The sequence below is a fragment of the Lissotriton helveticus genome, chromosome 5_1, assembly GCF_964261635.1.
Source record: "Lissotriton helveticus chromosome 5_1, aLisHel1.1, whole genome shotgun sequence".
Lineage (NCBI taxonomy): Eukaryota > Metazoa > Chordata > Amphibia > Caudata > Salamandridae > Lissotriton > Lissotriton helveticus.
In genome coordinates, this window is record NC_136065.1 from 1736775101 (window position 1) to 1736795594 (window position 20494).

At 49.4% G+C, this 20494-nt stretch overlaps 1 protein-coding gene across 2 annotated transcripts in view; it reads left to right on the top strand.

Moving 5' to 3' along the window:
- The window catches only part of TMEM98 (transmembrane protein 98), a 384773-nt gene that overhangs the window by 113236 nt on the left and 251043 nt on the right, over positions 1-20494 (top strand). For both annotated transcript variants that reach the window (XM_078645018.1, XM_078645017.1), the window contains exon 2: positions 7601-7688. The gene's annotated coding sequence lies outside the window, so the exon portion shown is untranslated. The remainder of the gene's footprint in view (positions 1-7600; positions 7689-20494) is intronic.

Consider the following 20494-nt stretch of genomic DNA (forward strand, 5'->3'; position numbering starts at 1 on the left):
GTCTTCTCCATCTTCCCTAAACTGCCTAGCAGCTTGTAGTACTGACATATTCTTATCTTTCCTATCTCTCTTTGCTTGCTTAATTTCTCGCTGTTTGGCTTCCTTACGCCAAAGGCGGTAAGAGTCAAACATTGCCGGCCGGGCTTTCTTCTTAAATAGCGCAGCTTCCAGATTATCTAAAATATTAAACACCATCCTTCTTCGTAGAGCAGACCCACACTTCATTATAAGTGATAGGACCCACTCCATGTTTTGAATAGAGCTCATAAGTCGGAGTTCCAACCGGAGGTATCGGACACGAATCCTCCAATCGGGAATCCCTGTTGCAACCACAACTAAACCATTTCCTAATTTTGCTAAGACCAGGCAACTTATAGCTCACTAATCTAGCTTCAAACTTCAAGGGGTTATCAACTATCGGTACACTCATAAATATACGAGCCCCCCGGCTTCGATTTTTGCAAGAAGCAAATCAAAACCAAGAACAAAAACAAAGTCGTGGGAGCGACCCACTTATACTTAACTAAAATATCTGTCACGCCACCAGAAGACCGTCTATCATCTCGCTCTACAAAGGATCAACCAAGGGTCTAAAACAGGGCGACAGTCAGGGCAGCAGTCCTTCGTAGCCGTCGGAAAGCAGGAGACCTCGTAGAAAAGACTTTCGGTCCACGTCGACATACAGGGGTCGATGAAGTGGCGGCCTTCCTCCAGAATTCTCTCACGGGGCTCCTCACGATCCTCGGGCTTGGACCGGTACCGCTGAAGTCCCCCCATGTTGAGCGCCAACTGAAGAACCGGGTTTTCTTAGAACCCAGCGGTGCCAGGGACACACCCGAAGTCTTCGAGTTCTCCTGTTTTGGAATACAGAGACACGGAATACTTCTAGGTGGCGTCGGAGATCAAATTTATTAGCTGCAGCTAGTAACAGTAAACCAAGCAATACAACACGGTGTACAACTCAGGAAACTGCTCGACTTTCGTAGAGCAAGACATCACTTTTTATGCTGTTTTCAATTAATTACGAATGCACACCCACTGCGGCAAATTCTGACCAATGAAATACATTTTCACACATAATATTACATTCCAAAAAGCTCACTTTACATTGTACCAACCCACAAGTTAATTATTAGGACTGTCCCAAATTCGATTACCACAAGCCGGACAAACCCATAATTGAAAACACTCCCCATGTAATGAAAAGTAGTAAGGAAAGAAACAATTCAGATTTTGAGTAGGATAAGATATGTGCAAGAAACTAAAAGATAACAATATCCTGAACATTGATTGGCAATTTCAGACAACGATCAGCTAGAGAAAACTGGCTACGCAAAGGGTCAGTTTCAGGTGACGGGGTCAGCGTCTGTGCAGTTCACTCACAAGTCGAAAAGGGCCTGTTAATGCTTACATGAACGACGAGGCCCATGCAACTTTGTTCATTCGTTTACCTCCTAGGCCTACGTGAGGGCAACACAAAATGGCATCACGAACAACGCAAACAAAATGGAGTCCGGTCCCGAAAACCACGGAACCTCAATACATATATATGTATGTATAGCGCAAACCTGCCCAAAGGCACAGTACAGAGTCAAAGGCAAGTATGCAGTCAAAAAGTGATTTGAAAGGCAGCTGGTTTGTGACTGTGGCTGCATCCTGATGTGGTGTTCTTTAAAGAGGTCCATCTTTCCTGAAATTGAGCAAGGTTTAGGCACTTTTGATGGGCTTGGGGATATAATTCCAGTTCCTAAGTGCACTAATGAAAATCAATTGAAGTGTGCTATTAGCTTTACTGTTAGTCTTGTGACAAGGTATTGAGGTGCTCCTCAAATAGAAGAATTAACATGGCTGTGCCCAATAAAAAAAGCAGATGACTACAATCAAAGTTATTGTCATTTGCCAGCCTTTGGTTATTATTGGTTATGGTGTCTTACAAATACTTTTCATTGATGAGAAACCAACATCAATCCCACGATAATATTTCAGCGGCATTTGCAACCTTTGCAGTGGTTGCAGGAGGGATCCCAAGACGGGAGGGCAGTCAAATAGGTGTGTGACAGGCATACTGTATCCCGTTGCAGTTATCTCAGTCTCAGTATCATTGATCATTCATGCAGAGAAAGCTCTCCTCAAAAGCATGGCTGGTAAACATGGATTCCAAGATGCCCACCATGACTTGTGAAGAGTAAAAACCACAGGGTCGTGAATGCGGTTTGGGGTGGGGTAGGGAGCATGAGGTAGGAGTGAAAACAAAGGATGGGGAAAAAGGGGAAGTAACACTAAAAAGTGCGAGAGAGCTAGGAAACATGCCTTCCCGTTGAGTTCTTAAAACAAATGGAAAAAAGAATCCTCAAACATACTACCGAAGGATACAACTCATCTAATCAGAATACTGTGAGACTGAAATGCTTATGGGTGGGACAAACTCAAGATTGAGGAGGAAAGTCAGTAACTCAGGATAAGGAAAATGAAATGGACCATAAGCCATCAAATCATATGCAAGGCGCTGAGACAAAGCCTACTCGAAGTATATGTATTGTAGTGTTAGCAACAGATCTTGCACATGGCAGATAAAGCTGTCTGTAGCCTGGTCAGTGTGACAGCTCTACTCCTGCACAGCTCCACCGCTAAGTGCTGCCCCCTGAGCTCTCTGTTTGCTGACCACTGATGGGGGTTCGAGGCCCTACTTCACCCACAGGCTCCTGCCTGTGTCTCATCCCTGGTGGTCCAGAGGGAGAGCACTCTGCTCTTCTGCTCTTCTGCCTCTCTTGGCTTTTCTGTGCCCTCTTATCTTTTCTCTCTTTTTCTTCTTTTCTCTCTCCTCTCTCTGCTGTCCTCTTGCTCCATGTTGCTGCTGCTCCTGTGGCCCCTCCCCCCTCCAGTGTGTCCTTCCCACTCCTGCCAGCCAGTTGACCGCCCTCCCCCTCCCCCGGCAGCTGTGCCGGTGGCATGCTCAAAACGCACCAAAGGCAAGCACATCTGCGCCCGTCCGTGACCCGACCGCAACCAGCGTTAGGGGCCCTGGTCCTCTGACCCGCCTCCAATACGACTTCAGCACCCTCTACGCTCTCAACCCTGGACGGAGCAACCACTATCCGCTTTCGAAGCCGCGCAACACCCAGGGCCCGATCTCCTCTTGACACTGCCGCTGCACCTTCACCTCCGGACCCCAGCAGCAGCCACTAGCCTACCAGACAACACTACTTACAAACCACTCAACTGCATCCTCCTCAATGTGAGCTCCCTACACAAGCACACCATAGAAATCTGGGAACTCCATAACACACACGTGCCCGACGTGCCTTCCTCACAGAAACCTGGTCCAACGCCAACTCTGCGCCTGACATTGCCACCGCCATTCCCGATGGATACCAGATCCTGCAGAAAGACTGCACCACCCACCCAGGAGGAGGCATCACCATCATCCACAGAAGCACCCTCTGCATGGCAACCACTACCCCGGATGACACTGCGAGTCTCAGGGAGCACCTCCACTTTCATATCCAGACAAACCCTAAAACGACACTCCGCGGAACCCACATCGACAGGCCCCGTGCTGCTTGCACCAACACCATTGCCGACCTCATTGCACCCCACACCCTCACCTCCACTGACTACATCCTACTCAGAGACCTAAACTTCCACCTGGACAACCACGATGATCCCAACACCACCATCCTCGTAGAGAACCTTGCCAACATAGGACTGAAGCAACTGGTCACTGCCCGCATGCACACAGTGGGACACACACTCGACCCCATCTTCGCAGAAGGGTACAGGGTCTCCAACAGCCATACTGTGGAACTCCTCTGGACAGACCACCACTGCATCCACTTCTCCTTCAGAAAACCCACCGCACACAGACACCGCCTCCTCTGCAAAAGCTGGAACAAAGTCACCGAAGACCAGCTCACCTCCTCCCTCATCAGCACCCCACCACCAACGCCAGGCGCTAACACCAGGGGACCCAATATTCACAGCTAGATCACCAACTGCGCCAACACACTCACCCCCCTCAGGGAATCCACAGGATGACACATCAAGAAAGCAAGCTGTTCACCCCTGCACTCCAAGGATCCAGGCGCTCCTGCCGATGACTCGAAAAAAAATGGAGGAGCAACAGAACCCCAGAAACATACAAAGCAGCCACTACGACAAACCACCAACTTATCAAATCCACAAAGAAGAAATTCCTCCAAGACAGAATCTTCACCATCACCCCCTACACCAAAGAACTCTCCTCCATCATCAAGGAATTTGCCAAACCTAACAGCGAAACAACAGACGGCCCACCTCCCAAGACCTCTGCAACAGACTCAGCACCCTTTTTCACCTCAAGATTAAGATGATCTATGGCAACTTTGATAACCAAGACCTCCTTGCCACTCCAGATCCCAACCCCAGCCTCGCCACCCAACAGACCCTACTCACCTGGATATCGCTCATGACAGAAGACACCCTAAAGACCATGAAGAGCATCCATTCCGGAGCACCCTCAGACCCCGCCCACCCTATATCTTCCACAGAGCCTCCACGGCCATCACACCCAAACTATGCTGGACGATCAATTGCTCCCTCAAAACCACCACATTCCCCGATGACTGGAAACACGCCGATGTCAACCTCCTCCTGAAGAAATCCTCTGCAGATCCGATGGACCTCAAGAACTTCAGGCCCATCTCCCTGCTTCCATTCGCAGCCAAGGTAATCAAAAAGGCTGTCAACACCCAGCTAGCAAACTTCACTGAAGCTAACAACATCCTGGGCATCTCCCAATCTGGATTCCACAGCAACCAAAGCACAGAGACCGCCCTATTCGCCGGCACCAACGACTTCCTCTTCCTCCTAGACCAGGGCCAAACAGCAGCCCTCATCCTCCTGGACCTCTCAGCTGACTTCCACACCATCTCCCACTGCACACTACCCACCAGACTCCATGACGTCAGCATCTGCGGAATAGCCCTTGACTGAACATGCTCATATCTCAAGTCAGTGAATAAGACTCTGGCTCTGCCTCTCAGAACCAACGTGAAGAACCGGGGTTTAACCCAGCGGCGTCAGGGACACGCCTAAGATCTTCGAATTCACCTGTCTTGGTATTCAAAGACACGGAATACTTCTGGATGGCGTTAGAGACCAAGTTTATTAGCTGCAGCTAGTAACAGTGATCTTAGAAATACATCACGGTGTAAATTCTCAGGAGACTGCTCATTTTACTAAGGCGAGACGTCTCCTTTTATACCCAATATTCACATTATAAATGTACACCCACTGCACAAAATTCTAGCCAATAAGATACATTTTCAAACAAAGTATCACATAGCAAAAACTCAATTTACAGTATCCCAACCCAAAAGTTAATTATTAGGAATGTCCTAAATTCAATCTCCACAAGCCGGACAAACCTATAATTGAAAGCATAACCCATGTAATGAATAAACATAAAAAAGAAACAGTAACAGATGCTGAACAAGATAAAGCATGTGCAAGGAAACTAAAAAGTTAACGATGCCCTGAACATTGATTGGCAATCTCAGATAAAGATCGATCAGGGAAATTGGCTTTGCGAGGTCAGTTTCAGGTGAAGAGGTCAGTTTCTTACAGTTAATTTCAGAGTCAAAAAGAAACCTAGTTAATGTATACATGAACTAAGAAGGCCAGGCCACTTCGTTCGCCAGGTTATCTTTACAGGCCTACGTGAGGGCAACACAAAATGGTGGCACAGAACAAAATGGAGTCAGACTCGAGAATTACAGAACCTCAAACGAAGACCAGATTTGTAGTGCCCCTGGGATCCTCCCTCAGCCCCAACATCTACATGGCCCTCCTCATAACCATCACCAGAAACATTGTTTCCTACCACAAAGACACCCAGCTCATCCACTCCCTCATCAAAGAACCCAACATTTCCAGGCACAACTTCCAAGAAGGGATGAAAGCTGTCGCTACCTGGATGAAGAAGAGCTGTCTGAAACTCAACTCCAAGAAAACAGAAGTCCTCATCCTTGGCTTCACCCCTCCACATGGTACCACAGCTGGTGGCTCCCTGCCATCTGAACCCCCCACCTCGACGGACCACGCACGAAACCTCAGCATCATACTCGACTCATTGCTCATGATGTACCACCAGATTATTGCCTTACCCTCGTCCTGCTTCAACACTCTCCACAACTCAGAAAAACGTTCAGATGTATCCCATCCAAATCCATAAAAACAGTCACGCACACCCTTGTTGGTAGTAGACTGGACTATGACAATGCCCTCTATGCCGGAATCAACAAGAAACTACTCCGCAAACTCCAGACAGACCAAAACCCCACAGCCAGACTGATCCTAGACATCCCCCGTCACAACCTCTCTGTCTCCCCATCGAAAGAAGAATAACCTTTAAGCTCCTCACTCACACATACAAGGCCCTGCACAACATCGGACCAGCCTACCTAAACAACTGCTTCTCCTTCCACGTACCAAAGAGACACCTCCGATCAGCTGACCTCTCTCTGGCCACCATCCCATGCATCTACAAGACCAGAACGGAAGGGAAGGCCATCGCCTACTTCTCAGCCAAGGCCTGGACGACCTCCCCATCCACCTCTGGCAAGTACCTACACTGCTCCAGTTCAGGGAGGGCTTCAAGACCTGGCTCTTCGGATGACTCCAGCACTCAATGGAGCTGCCCCCCTCTCCCCCTAGCGCCTTGAGACCGTAGGACTTGATACCCGAATAGCCACGAAACACATGTTGGCTGAGAGTGGTGCAACTACGAAAGAAGAAGAATAAAGGAATTGATACTTGATACTTTTGTCTACACTGACCTATGATTTATCATGTGCAAGATATTAAGCGTGTGTTGGGGAAGTGTATGTATGAAAGGAAAATGCAGTTATATGCGTGCACAGATTTCTGGCTTTCAAACATTTGTTGGTGAACAGAGCTATTTGGAAATAAACCTCCTATTTCATAAAACGTTGTAATAACATTTACATTTTAGAGGAAAATATGGGCATAGATGTGGCTGGCATTATAAGAAAATGTTGCATATATAGATGACGATGACCCTATTGCACTGCAATTCTTGGTAACCATTAGTTCCCAGATCCTGTAATATTGTCTGCTGGAGAATTCAGATTCTGATCAAATACTAGAATGAATAGCTGGAGACTCACCTTGCCTCGTTATCCTAGGGGCACCCCAAACTCGCCATAGTGAGACCATCATAAGATCCCAAACAGCTTTCTTTAGAATGGAACAATTCTTAAGACAAACCCTGCATAATATTTTAAATTGTAAATTAACCACACTCAATGACCTGTTACCGAAAAGTACCAATTGTTTTGAAACAGTAGGAATTGTGCTGTTGCATATGTTTGTAATGAAAAGGATGTTATCTGCTTTGCTAGCATTATGTATGTATGTTTAGGCCGTAGCTCTTCCTGGCTGTACCTGTAAGGTCTGCTCTAATTTCATGGCCTGTTTACCTTCCCTCCTGCCTTCCCTTGAGTGTTAGTAGTAGTTATGAGTTATTTGTCCATTTAATGTTGATGCATTTTCTAATGCGTGTTAATCATTTTATTTATTTCTATTTTGGTTTGGATTGTAGTCCCTGCACCTGCCAGAACTGCCAACTCTTCTAGCTACTTGAGGTTCTGTCTTCCTGTCTAGCCGCAACAGTGTTAATCCAGGTCTCTGTAAGTAGTCTATTTTCTTTTTCTGTAGCGCTGTTTGTGTACTAGACTTTGGTGCTTGTGTTGTGCACTCGATCATACACCAGTGGAGGTGGCATTACAAAATGAAATGAACTCCAGTATTTGCAAAGCGCACAATTACCTGAGGGTGTCAAGACGCTGGGGGGCATAGGGAAGATTAAGCAAGCTATTGCCCAGAGTCACATGGTGCTGGGCTTACCTGCCGCCGGAACCGGGGATCGAACCGTGAGCCCCGGGTCGGTAGTCAGGCACCCTGGCTGCTACTTAGATCACTGAGATTGGAGTATTGGGTCAGTGGTTAATTGGGGTACTGCCAGCAACCAGCTTCATATCCCAGCCCTGCTAAGAATATAGGCTGCAGGTTATTTACTTTCTTCTAGATCTGCTATTGGGGAGATGGGAGAATAGGTGAACAGCAGGGCTTAATTTTTCAAAATAAATAAGAACAGCAGGCAAACATTTTCTTAGGAGGCCCATTGCCCACTTCTGCCACTAGTGTGGCTGTTACTTCATAGGAACCTCCATATATTGTGATATTGTGACTGAAGCTGTTTTTTGGGCGTGACTGACTTCAGGGCACTCTTTAATCCACCATAAAACCATTTTGGTTAGTATATTTATATGCCATACATATAATATATATATGGTGTACCTTATGAATTTGAAGGGTTAATGCTTTGTTTTTGGCTTTAGTGGATACAGTTTGGTGGTACTGGTGGAATATCAGAACCATATTAACCAGTAATTTCACCTGTGATGTTGACAATCGGGACCCATGAGTCACAAATTGCTGATGCCCTAAAAATTATGCGCGGTGTCAGTTATCATCTCAAATTAAGTACTGGTGAACAGAAGCCTTTAGCTTTGCTAAAATAATCTCAGGTTGCTGTTTCTTAAAGGGGGACCACAGACTGCTTGGTTGTTCAAGAGAACTATGATGCAGGGGTGCCTAAACCATGGTTGATGTACCAAGGAAACGAAATTCAACTGTTGTTGAGTCTTGTTTTGAAGGTGTGATTGTTTACTCTTCATTTATTTACCCTGTTTAATTGCCCTAATAATATTCATGATTCAGGTGATTGCACTAACAGAAACCGCCTGCCTGTGGGAATGTGATACAGGTGCTTCCCTTTATTCAGACAAAAGGCACAGGTTAACACCTGCACCATACTTCTCTGTTACTATTTTCAGTTATTGAAAATTATTCACAAAGTCACAATGTTGTAGCCTTTAAAACATGTACCTTACAATCATACTCTTTCTCTTAAATACATTAATGTATCCTTGTCAATTTTTTAATATTTAGCACAGGAATAATATTGAAAAATATGCAAAGCCTCAGTACCTGGATTATTGATTAGACGAAGGCTCTCCAACGAATAGTGCCAGAACTACTGGTAGCTCGCAAGCACACTAGAAGTAGGTGTCCGAGGTAAAGCCAAACCCCGTATCCCATTCAGAGGATCTTTGCTTATTAGAAAAGGCAGCACTGCTCACCTCTAGGCTTTTAGAGTGGCAGCCAGCCAATGACAGAGTCTGATGATAATATTCAAACACACACTGTGTCAGGCTGCAGTCTGCCAGATGGCCATGTGTCTGCACTCTCAGTCAAGCCAAGTCAAAAGGAGACACGGAGGTTGGCCATGTTGTACGCACTGCTCCATCAGTCACACTGTGTGTACGAACATGAACAATTGGCAAGTAAAGAAGAGTGGCAGCAGTAGCTAGAGCCGTGGCCAGCGTGGACTCACAGAAGTGTGAACTGCAAGAGCCGGAGTGTGGGCAGCAAGAGCTGGTGTGTGGGCAACATGAGCTGGAGTGTGGGCTGCAAGAGCCGGGGTGTGGGATGGCAAGAGCCGGAGTGTGGGACTGCAAGAGCCGGAGTGTGGGACTGCAAGAGCCGGAGTGTGGGCTGTAAGAGCCGGCATGTGGGCTACAAGAGCTGGAGTGTGGGTTGCAAGAGTCAGAGTGTGGGCTGCAAGAGCCTGAGTGTGGGCTGCAAGAGCCTGACTGTGGAACTGCAAGAGGCTGAGTGTGGGCTGCAGGAGACAGAGTGTGGGACTGCAAGAGCCGGAGTGTGTGCTGCAAGAGCCGGAGTATGGGCTGCACGAGCTGGAGTGTGGGACTGCAAGAGCAGTTGTGTGAGACTGCAAAAGCGTGAGTGTGGGCTGCAAGAGCCAGAGTGTGAGCTATAAGAGCTGGAGCTTTCAGCTGCAAGAACCGGAGTGTGGGTTGCAAGAGCCGGAGTGTTGGACTGCAAGAGCCAGAGTGTGGCACTGTAAGAGTCAGTGTGTGATGCTGTAAGAGCCGAAGTGTGGGACTGCAAGAGCCGGAGTGTGGGACTGTAAGAGCCAGAGTGTGGGACTGCAAGAGCCGGAGTGTGGGACTGCAAGAACCGAATTGTCTGACTGCAAGAGCTAGAGTGTTGAACTGCAAGAGCTGGAGAGTGGGGCTGCGAGAGCTGGAGTGTGGAACTGCAAGAGCTGGAGTGTGGAACTGCAAGAGCTGGAGTGTGTGCTGCGAGTGCCGGAGTGTAGGCTGCGAGAGTTGAAGTGTGAGCTGCAGGAGCCAGAGTGTGGGACTGCAAGAGCATGAGTGTGGGATGTAAGAGCCGGCATGTGGGCTGCAAGAGCTGGAGTGTGGGTTGTGATGCTGCGCTTACCCAGAAATATCACCAACCCAGGGTCCAGTTCACTCCTTGGGGGCCCATAACACCGAAGTACAACACACCTAGTCACACACACTTTTACCCCAGACCCTTACAAATATATATATATAAAAGAAATGGGTTGAGTGAATTCTCTCCTATGACAGGATACCATTAAGTACAGATTTTAACACCAACATTTGTTTTCCTCAATAATTCTACTGGACCAATTAGTTGAGTAAGTTGATGGTGATTGTCAAGACCAGCTTAACCTCACTACAACAATACATTGATTTGCATAATTAATTAACTCTAAAATAATCACAAACACCTGAAATCATTTAAAAGATTTTATGTAATTAATTTGCATAAAAGAAAATTATCATTTATTCTGTCATTGTTAATTCTCACTGAGCCTTGCCATTTATTCAGGAAATAAATCAAGAAAACTGTTTAACAAAAGACATGAAGAGAAAATTCAGGTTCACATTAATTTCATTATTCTCTGAAGTAAACATCAATCAATCCTTGGTCATGTAACTGAAAGAGAAATTCTTCATGAAAACATCAGAGAACCATAGTTAAAACATGCATTTAATTCTAAAGATTTCTACACTAAAACCTTCCTACCCAGCACTAAAACCCAAACTATACTTACTAACCCAGGCCTCCTCGGGCGCAATCTCTTACACAGGTTAGTGTCCCGTAACGATCTCCAACCTACAGGGGTTATCAGTGAGCCTTCTGGCATAGTTTCAGGCTCCCAGCATCTCTGCAAACAGCTGCAGTACAAACAGCATCTCTGCGTTCAGCTTTTCTCTGACAGACAGACCCCAATTTTGGTCTGATATTTATACTGTATTTGCTGGCTCTCTACCCTCAAATGTTTCAACTCTTGCCGTTTCACTTTCTCTGATTGGTCATGATATTGCAGTTCTTAGCTCTCAGGATGTCCGTTAATTGACAATGTATTTTTTAACTTTCAGGATGTCCATGAATAGCTTCCTGATTAAAAAGCTGACAGATACAAATTCGACTGTCCATGCATCTCTCAACTTCCAGGATGTCTGTGAATAACTTTGTTTGACAAACTGATAAATACAAGTTCGACTGTCCGCATTCATCATCAGGCATTTAAATGTTCATTGGCAGTGATTCAGTTGTTTCCACATGGTCATTTTTTGGAAGGCTTTTGACTTTTCTCCTTGGCAGACATTCAGCTGGTCTCGTGGTTATCATTTTGGCCCACAGCCACTCACCGGCATTCATATCAAATGGCCTTGAACATAGTCAGTTGAGATTGCAAAGTTTTCAGTGAAGCACAGAGCATGCATGAGTTTTTCTCAACAAGATGATGTAAGCTTTTTCTACTGCGCAGAACCGGGAAAAGCGAAGCTATTTTGGAACTGGCAACCAGCCAAAACTACGAGAAACACAAAAAGAAAATGTAAATACACAGAAAATAAGTGTTTTCTGTCACCCCCGCCTACCAGTGCTAATATTTATCCTTTAAAACTGTTACCTAACAAAAAAGCATCACACTGCAAGCCATTAAAAATGAAGCAGAAAAGCAGCATGCAATGCACAATGTACATTGCAACAACGACATGCACTATTACACCACTTAAATGCACAAAATAGATTAAACATGCGTTTTACATCATTAATTAATATGTTAATCAAACCTGTTAGTGCAAAGCATTTCCCACATGTAATATGTGTGTTTTGGATAATACACAGCAATCAAAATTAATATATTTACTTTGTTATGGGGTGATTGATCTGAAAGGGGTAGACACAAAATCATCTGTACCTCACTCTATCAGTTGCAATAGTCAAAGTGTGGGCCGCAAGAGCCTGAGTGTGGGACTGCGGGAGCCAGAGTGTGGGACTGCAAGAGCCGGAGTGTGTGCTGAAAGAGCCACAGTGTGTGCTGTAAGAGCTGGAATGTGGGCTGCAAGAGCTAGAGTGTGGGACTGCAAGAGCTGGAGTGTGGGCTGCAGGAGCCAGAGTGTGGATCTTCATGAGGCGGTGTACGGGCTGTACGAGCTGGAGTGTGGGATTTCAAGAGTGTGGGACTGCAAAAGCCAGAGTGTGCAACTGCAAGAGCCGGTGTGTGATACTGCAAGAGCCGAAGTGTGGGTCTGCAAGAGCCGGAGTGTGGGACTGCAAGAGCCCGAGTGTGGGACTGCAAGAGCCGGAGTGTGGGACTGCAAGAGTCAGAGTGTTGAACTGAAAGAGCCGGAGTGTGGGGCTGCGAGAGCCGGAGTGTGGGGCTGCGAGAGCCAGAGTGTGTGCTGCGGGTACCGGAGTCTAGGCTGCAAGAGTCGAAGTGTGAGCTGTAGGAGCCAGAGTGTGGGACTGCAAGAGCCAGAGTGTGGCACTGCAAGAGCAGAAGTGTGGGACTGCAAGAGCCGGAGTGTGTAACTGTAAGAGCCGGAGTGTGGACTGTAAGAGCCAGCATGTGGGCTGCAAGAGCTGGAGTGTGGGTTGCAAGAGTCGGAGTATGGTCTGCAAGAGCCTGAGTGTGGGCTGCAGGAGCCATAGTGTGGGACTGCAAGAGCCGGAGTGTGTGCTGCAAGAGCCGGAGTGTGGGACTGCAAGAGCTGGAGTGTGGGCTGCAAGAGCCAGAGTGTGGACTGTAAGAGCTGGCATGTGGGCTGCAAGAGCTGGAGTGTGGGTTGCGAGAGTCGGAGTATGGGCTGCAAGAGCCCGAGTGTGGGCTGCAGGAGCCATAGTGTGGGACTGCAAGAGCCGGAGTGTGTGCTACAAGAGCTGGAGTGTGGGCTGCAAGAGCCAGAGTGTGGGGCTGCAGGAGCCAGAGTGTGGGGCTGCAGGAGCCATTGTGTGTGCTGCAAGAGCCGGAGTATGGGCTGCACGAGCTGGAGTGTGGGACTGCAAGAGCCAGAGCTTTCAGCTGCAATTGCCAGAGTCTGGGTTGCAAGAGCCGGAGTGTGGCACTGCAAGAGCCGGTGTGTGATACTGCAGGAGCCGAAGTGTGTGACTGTAAGAGCCGGAGTGTGGGACTGCAAGAGCCGGAGTGTGGGACAGCAAGAGCTGGAATGTGGGACTGCAAGATCCGAATTGTCTGACTGCAGGAGCCGGAGTGTGGAACTGCAAGAGCCAGAGTGTTGAACTGCAAGAGCCGGAGTGTGGGGCTGCGAGAGCTAGAGTGTGGGACTGCGAGACCCTGAGTGAATCCTGCAAGAACCGGAGTGTGGGACTGCGAGAGCCAGACTGTGGGCTGCAGGAGCCAGAGTGTGGGACTACCGGAGCCGGAGTGTGGGGCTGCAAGAGCGGGAGTGTGGGACTGCAAGAGCAGGAGTGTGGAACTGCAAGAGCGGGAGTGTGGGACTGCAAGAGCGGGAGTGTGGGACTGCAAGAGCAGGACTGTGGGACTGCAAGAGCCAGAGTGTTGGACTGCAAGATGAAGAACCGGGTTTTCTTAGAACCCAGCGGTGCCAGGGACACACCCGAAGTCTTCGGGTTTCTCCTGTTTTAGACTACAGGGACACGGAATACTTCTGGTTTGCGTCAGAGATCAATTTATTAGCTGCAGCTAGTAACAGTAATCCCAGCAATACAACACGGTGTACAACTCAAGAAACTGTTCAATTTTCATAGAGCGAGACATCACCTTTTATCCATATTTTACTCATTACAAATGCACACCCACTGCGGCAAATTCTGACCAATAGAATACATTTTACATACATTATCACACTCCAAAAAGCTCACTTTACATCGTACCAACCCACAAGTTAATTATTAGGAATGTCCCAAATTCGATTACCACAAGCCGGACAAACCCATAATTGAAAGCACTACCCATGTAATGAAAAGTCGTAAAGGAAAGAAACAATTCAGATGTTGAGTAGGATAAGATATGTGCAAGAAACTAAGAGTTAACGATTTCCTGAACATTGATTGGGAACTCGGACAACGGTCAGCTAGAGAAAACTGGCTTCGCAAAGGGTCAGTTTCAGGTGACGGGGTCAGCATCTTTGCAGCTCACTCGCAAATCGAAAAGGGCCTGTTTAAATGCGTACATGAACAACGAGGCCCATGCAACTTCATTCGATTCTTTTACTATCTAGGCCTACGTGAGGGCAACATAAAATGGCGTCTTGAGCAACGCAAACAAAATGGAGTCCGGTCACGTAGACCACAGAACCTCAGAGCCAGAGTGTGGGACTGCAAGAGCCGGAGCGTAGGCTGCAAGAGGCGGAGTGTGGGACTGCAAGAGCTGGAGTGTGGCCTGCAGGAGCCGGAGTGTGGGCTGCAGGAGCCGGAGTGTGAGACTGCAAGAGCTGGAGTGTGGGACTGCAAGAGCCGGAGTGTGGGACTGCAAGAGCCGGAGTGTGGGACTGCAAGAACCTGAATGTGGAACTGCATGAGCCAGAATGTGGAACTGCCAGAGCCGGAGTGTGGGCTGCAAGAGGCAGAGTGTGGGCTGCAAAAGGCGGAGTGTGGGACTACAAGAGCCGGAGTGTGTGCTGTAGGAGCCAGAGTGTGGGACTGCAGGAGCCAGTGTGTGTGCTGCTATTGTGTAGTTCCTATAAACCTATAGAGGATATGTGCTTTTAGACAACATACACTGTAGGATTGGTGTCCAGACTGATTCTAGACACCCCCACCGGGTATGTTAGCCTGTATACCAGCTAGCTCACATCACCACTAGAAACCCCTCTGTAGGAAACTGGGATCACCAGTTCCCCGGCGGTAGCCTGGCTCGAGCGGGTAGGCACCCGAAAGCTTAGGTGTAAAGTGACTACACAGCACACGCATCCACTGAGACAATAATGGCATGCAAAGACGGAGACCACACCAGTATGGCTGATTCAAATAAATACGTTTTATCTAGGTTTCAGCTCAGGACAATCAAAAATCACAGAAGTACAACTTATTACTTTCCATTAAAAACACATTTCTTGCATTGCTCGGCTATAAATAATTAAATAAATACATTTAAAATTTTAAATAACAGTAGGCCCGGCATCAGCCTTGCTCCTAGTCAGCACCTGCAAAGAAGTCATAGGAGAGACATTCAAGTAACAGGTCATTAACCCAGCGTAGAACATTTCAGCATATACTGGTAGGTGTTCAGGAACCACTGCACTAGACAGGATTAAAGCATGTCATTTAAAATCAAGCAACATTTCATTAGGCAAGCTTATAACCTTTCTCTAGATAGTGGGAGAACATTTCACTATGCATGACTAGACTTATCATCAAGCAAGGATGACCCTTTCACTGGGCATAGATAAGCAACGCATCAGGCCAAAATTAGCATTTCAGAAGGCAACAATAAACAGTTCCCTATTCAGACATAAACCTCTCTTATGGCAGGAATCAACTCTCCCTGGAGTAGGCCTAGACGTTGTCTGTAACAACTAATTTCCCCAACCAGGGGTTTCCGGTTCAGAATGGATGCCCCCAACATAGTCTGTGGGGCTCTTGCCCAGTTCTAGGGGCTGAAGGGTCAATTGGGGCCAATCACCGTGGCCGCCAATGGCAGCGCGACCCACGGGGGCATCCTCCAATGGCTGGAAAAGAAGGCGGGAGCGCGGCTGATGACGCGGCGCACCCCCCGTCACATGATGCCGGGTCGAGGCTTCAGGTCTCGTCAGGCCTAGCGCGGCGTTCTCTTCAGGAGTCCTTCCTCACAGGGCTGGGACGCGGCGGTGACCAGAGTTCCCAGACACACTGGCGGGCAGCACTTTTCCCGATCGCCTTCCCGGGCCGGACACGGCCCACAACGACATGGCGGCAGCCCTCTCCTGGCACTGAGGGCCACCAGGGGCTGATGACAGCACTTCACGGGCTGCGGCGGTGATTTTGCGCCAACTGAGGAAGCGCTTGGGGAGCAGACTCCGCTGCGGTGAGTGGACCGGCCAGCGCTTTCTTTCCTGCAGCGCTCGCCGGGGGCACATTACGTGGGGACAAGCGACGCCTCAGCACTAACAGTCTCTGGGTCCACAGAGGGTCTCTGTGCTGCAGCGCTTAAGGGGCATACAGCGTTTGGGCCATAGGCAGCAGGTCAGAGTTCTAGCGCTACGCGGAGGGAGTGCTTAACAGACAGTTCACTTCAGGCCGCAGTTCAAGGTGGGGATAGTGCTCAGAACGAAGCACCCAGCAACTCAGTTTAGCGACGGGGATGAGGCCGGACAGCGCTGGGGGCCCAGGTTGAAGCAAGGGGCGCAGAGGTGACACAGCCCGGTACCTGGTTGATCCCCAGCAGTCCTGGTCAAAGCAGATGTTCTTCTTGGCGCTGATGGATTCTGGCGCCCTTTGGTTGAAGGAGGTTCTTTGTTAATTGAGAGGGGGGGTTGAGTTGGAGGATTTCCTCAGCAGGTCACTTCAGGTGGTCCCTGGGTTCCCCTCCCGCCGGGCCAGATCAGTGGGCTAGTTCAGGGTTCCTCACTCTACTTGGAAGGCAGCACCTAAGCCCTGTCACTCCCAGTGGCTTAGGCCCCTGACTAGACCCTACCGCCTAAGTCTCCAGCATGGGTCCCCCAGGTCAGTGATGCCCCAACTGACTAGAAAGTTTCCCTCCCTTTCCTTTTATAGCGTCAGTTGGCAGTTGGCAGTGGCAGTTGGTGTCCACTCCCCTATCTGGAAGGTTCCAGGGGCTTCCTCACTCTAGCTATGGGCAGGCTGGTATTGCAACAATGTTTTAAGGGTTCCAGCCAGCTCCTGGCTACTAGAGTGCGCCTATAACGACCACGCTGCAGTAGCAGGGGTCAGTGGCAGCCATGTTAGGGGAAGAGAGCACCTGCACCTTAGCATTGATAAGCAATGGGAAGGTGCCCAGAGACCTAAGGCCAACAAAAAGTAGGTGGGAAAAATGAGGCAAAAGCGAAAAAAAATAGGGCAAGACCACCCTAAGGCTGACAGGTCTAACATGCGTCCCCCCCAGCTGAAAGTGGGGAGAGCTACCCAGCCTCTAGGGAGTTCTCGTCACTAAGGGGGAAAAACCGGGAGAGACCGCCAGCATTGGCGTGGTCAACTCCGGGCTGATGTTCCACCCGAAAGTCCATCCCCTGTAGGGAAATGGACCACCTTAGCAACTTGGGGTTTTCGCCTCTCATCTGCATGAGCCGGAGAAGGGGTCGGTGGTCGGTTTGAATCAGGAAGTGAGAGCCAAACAGGTATGGCCTCAACTTCTTCAAGGCCCAGACCACAGCGAAGGCTTCTCGCTCGATGGTACTCCATCGCCGTTCCCTAGGGAGGAGTCTTCTGGAGATAAAGGCCACAGGTTGGTCTTGGCCATCCTTGTTGAGTTGCAAAAGCACAGCGCCTATGCCGTGCTCAGAGGTGTCCGTCTGCACGATGAATTCCTTTGTGTAATCAGGTGTTGCAAGCACCGGAGCGGTGCACATCGCGTGCTTCAGTGTCTCGAATGCCTCTTGGCAAGCAGCCGTCCAGATCACTTTTCGTGGCTGCTTCTTGGACATCAACTCAGTCAAGGGGGCTACGATGGTACCATATCCCTTGACGAACCGGCGGTAATAGCCAGTGAGGCAGAGGAAAGCTCGGACCTCAGTTTGGGTTTTGGGGGGCTCCCAGGCCATGATGGTCTCAATTTTGGCCTGGAGGGGTTGCACCTTACCTCCGCCCACCAGGTGTCCCAGGTAGACAACAGATCCCTGTCCAATCTGGCATTTGCTAGCCTTGATGGTCAGGCCAGCATGTTGCAAGGCCTACAGCACCTCCTGGAGATGCTGCAGATGGTCCTCCCAGGTGCTACTGAAGACAGATATGTCATCCAGGTACGCCGCTGAAAAGGACTCCAGGCCAGACAGCACCTGGTTCACCAACCGCTGGAAAGTGGCCGGAGCATTCTTGAGTCCAAAGGGCATCACTCTAAATTGAAAGTGGCCCTCGGGGTGGAGAACGCTGTTTTCTCCTTTGCTCCATCGGCCATGGCAATCTGCCAGCACCCTGATGTTAGATCAATGGTGCTGAGGTACCGGGCTGCTCCCAGCCGGTCAATCAGCTCATCTGCCTGCGGGATCGGGTGAGCATCTGTCTTGGTGACAGAGTTCAATCCCCGATAGTTCACACAGAACCGAAGTTCTGGTGTGGTGCCCGGTGGGGCCGCTTTCGGCACCAATACGACCGGACCAGCCCAAGGGCTGCGGGAAGGTTCGATCACCCCCAGCTCCAGCATTTTGGCCACCTCACCCGTGATGCTGTTCTTGACTTTATCGGACAGCCGGTAAGACTTGCTTTTTACAGGCCGACTGTCCCCTGTGTCCACATCATGGGTACACAGATGTGTAATTCCAGGTGTGAGGGAGAACAACGAGGCGTACTGCTCCAACACCTGGCGGCAGTCCCTCTGTTGCTCTAGGGTCAAGGATGGGGAGAGGACAACTCCCTCCACTGAACCATCCTTCTCCTGGGCCACCAGAAGGTCAGAAAGCGGCTCACTCTCCTCCTCCTCCTCGCTCCCATCCGTCACCATGAGGAGAGCAAACTCAGATCGCTCATGGTTAGGCTTCAGGCGGTTGACCTGGAGCACCTGATGGGGCTGACACGGGGTCTTCAACTCAACGACTTAGGTAGACTGGCCTCGACGCTCCACAATTTCGTACGGACCAGTCCACCGGTCCTGGAGGGCACTAAGCTCCCCAGGCTCCATGACCCACACCTTCTGTCCAGCATCCAACTCCACCGTCCGAGCGTTGCGGACATACCACTCTTTCATGACGGCTTGGCTAGCCTCCAAGTTGTCTGAGGCTTCCTTCCACAGCTTGGCCATCTGGCTGCGGAACGCCAGCATGTAGCTAACGACATCACAGGGAAGCTTCTTCGAAGTCTTCTCCCACCCCTCCTTGACAAGGCTGAGGGGCCCCCTAACGGGATGGCCATAGAGCAGTTCAAAGGGGCTGAACCCGACTCCCTTCTGTGGCACCTCGCGGTACGAAAACAGCAGTTAAGGGAGGAGGACGCCCATTTCCGCCTCAAGTCCTCTGGCAGGCTCCGGATCATCCCCTTCAAGGTCTTGTTGAAGCGCTCTACGAGCCCATTAGTCTGGGGGGCTACCTGAGTCCTCCTGAGGCGGAAGCCGGGAGCGGACATATTGATTTTTAAAAATTGCACTATTGAAATTGTTGTTTTAAATCTGTGTTTGATTTTAAAATACCCACTTACCATTTGAATCCGGTTCCCCGCACAGCCGTCTCAACGCTGTGGCGGGAGGCAACCGATCACCTTTACCCCTTCCCGCCACTTTGGCGAGCGCCGAGGCCACGCCCCCCCTCCGAGGCCATGCCCCCTTCCAGCGCGCTATATAGACGCTGAATACAAGCGTCTCTCTAATGCTACCTGAGTCCTCCTGAAGCGGAAGCCGGGAGCGGACATATTGATTTATAAAAATTGCACTATTGAAATTGTTGTTTTAAATCTGTGTTTGATTTTAAAATACCCACTTACCATTTGAATCCGGTTCCCCGCACAGCCGACTCAATGCTGTGGCGGGAGGCAACCGATCACCTTTACCCCTTTCCGCCACTTTGGCGAGCGCTGAGGCCACCCCCCCTCTCCGAGGCCACGCCCCCTTCCAGCTCGCTATATAGACGCTGAATACAAGCGTCTCTCTAATGCTACCTGAGTCCTCCTGAGGCGTAAGCCGGGAGCGGACATATTGATTTTTAAAAATTGCACTATTTAAATTGTTGTTTTAAATCTGTGTTTGATTTTAAAATACCCACTTACCATTTGAATCCGGTTCCCCGCACAGCCGACTCAACGCTGTGGCGGGAGGCAACCGATCACCTTTACCCCTTCCCGCCACTTTGGCGAGCGCCGAGGCCACGCCCCCTCTCCGAGGCCATGCCCCCTTCCAGCACGCTATATAGACGCTGAATACAAGCGTCTCTCTAATGCTACCTGAGTTCTCCTGAGGCGGAAGCCGGGAGCGGACATATTGATTTCTAAAAATTGCACTATTGAAATTGTTGTTTTAAATCTGTGTTTGATTTTAAAATACCCACTTACCATTTGAATCCGGTTCCCCGCACAGCCGACTCAACGCTGTGGCGGGAGGCAACCGATCACCTTTACCCCTTCCCGACACTTTGGCGAGCGCCGAGGCCACGCCCCCTCTCAGAGGCCACGCCCCCTTCCTCTCCTC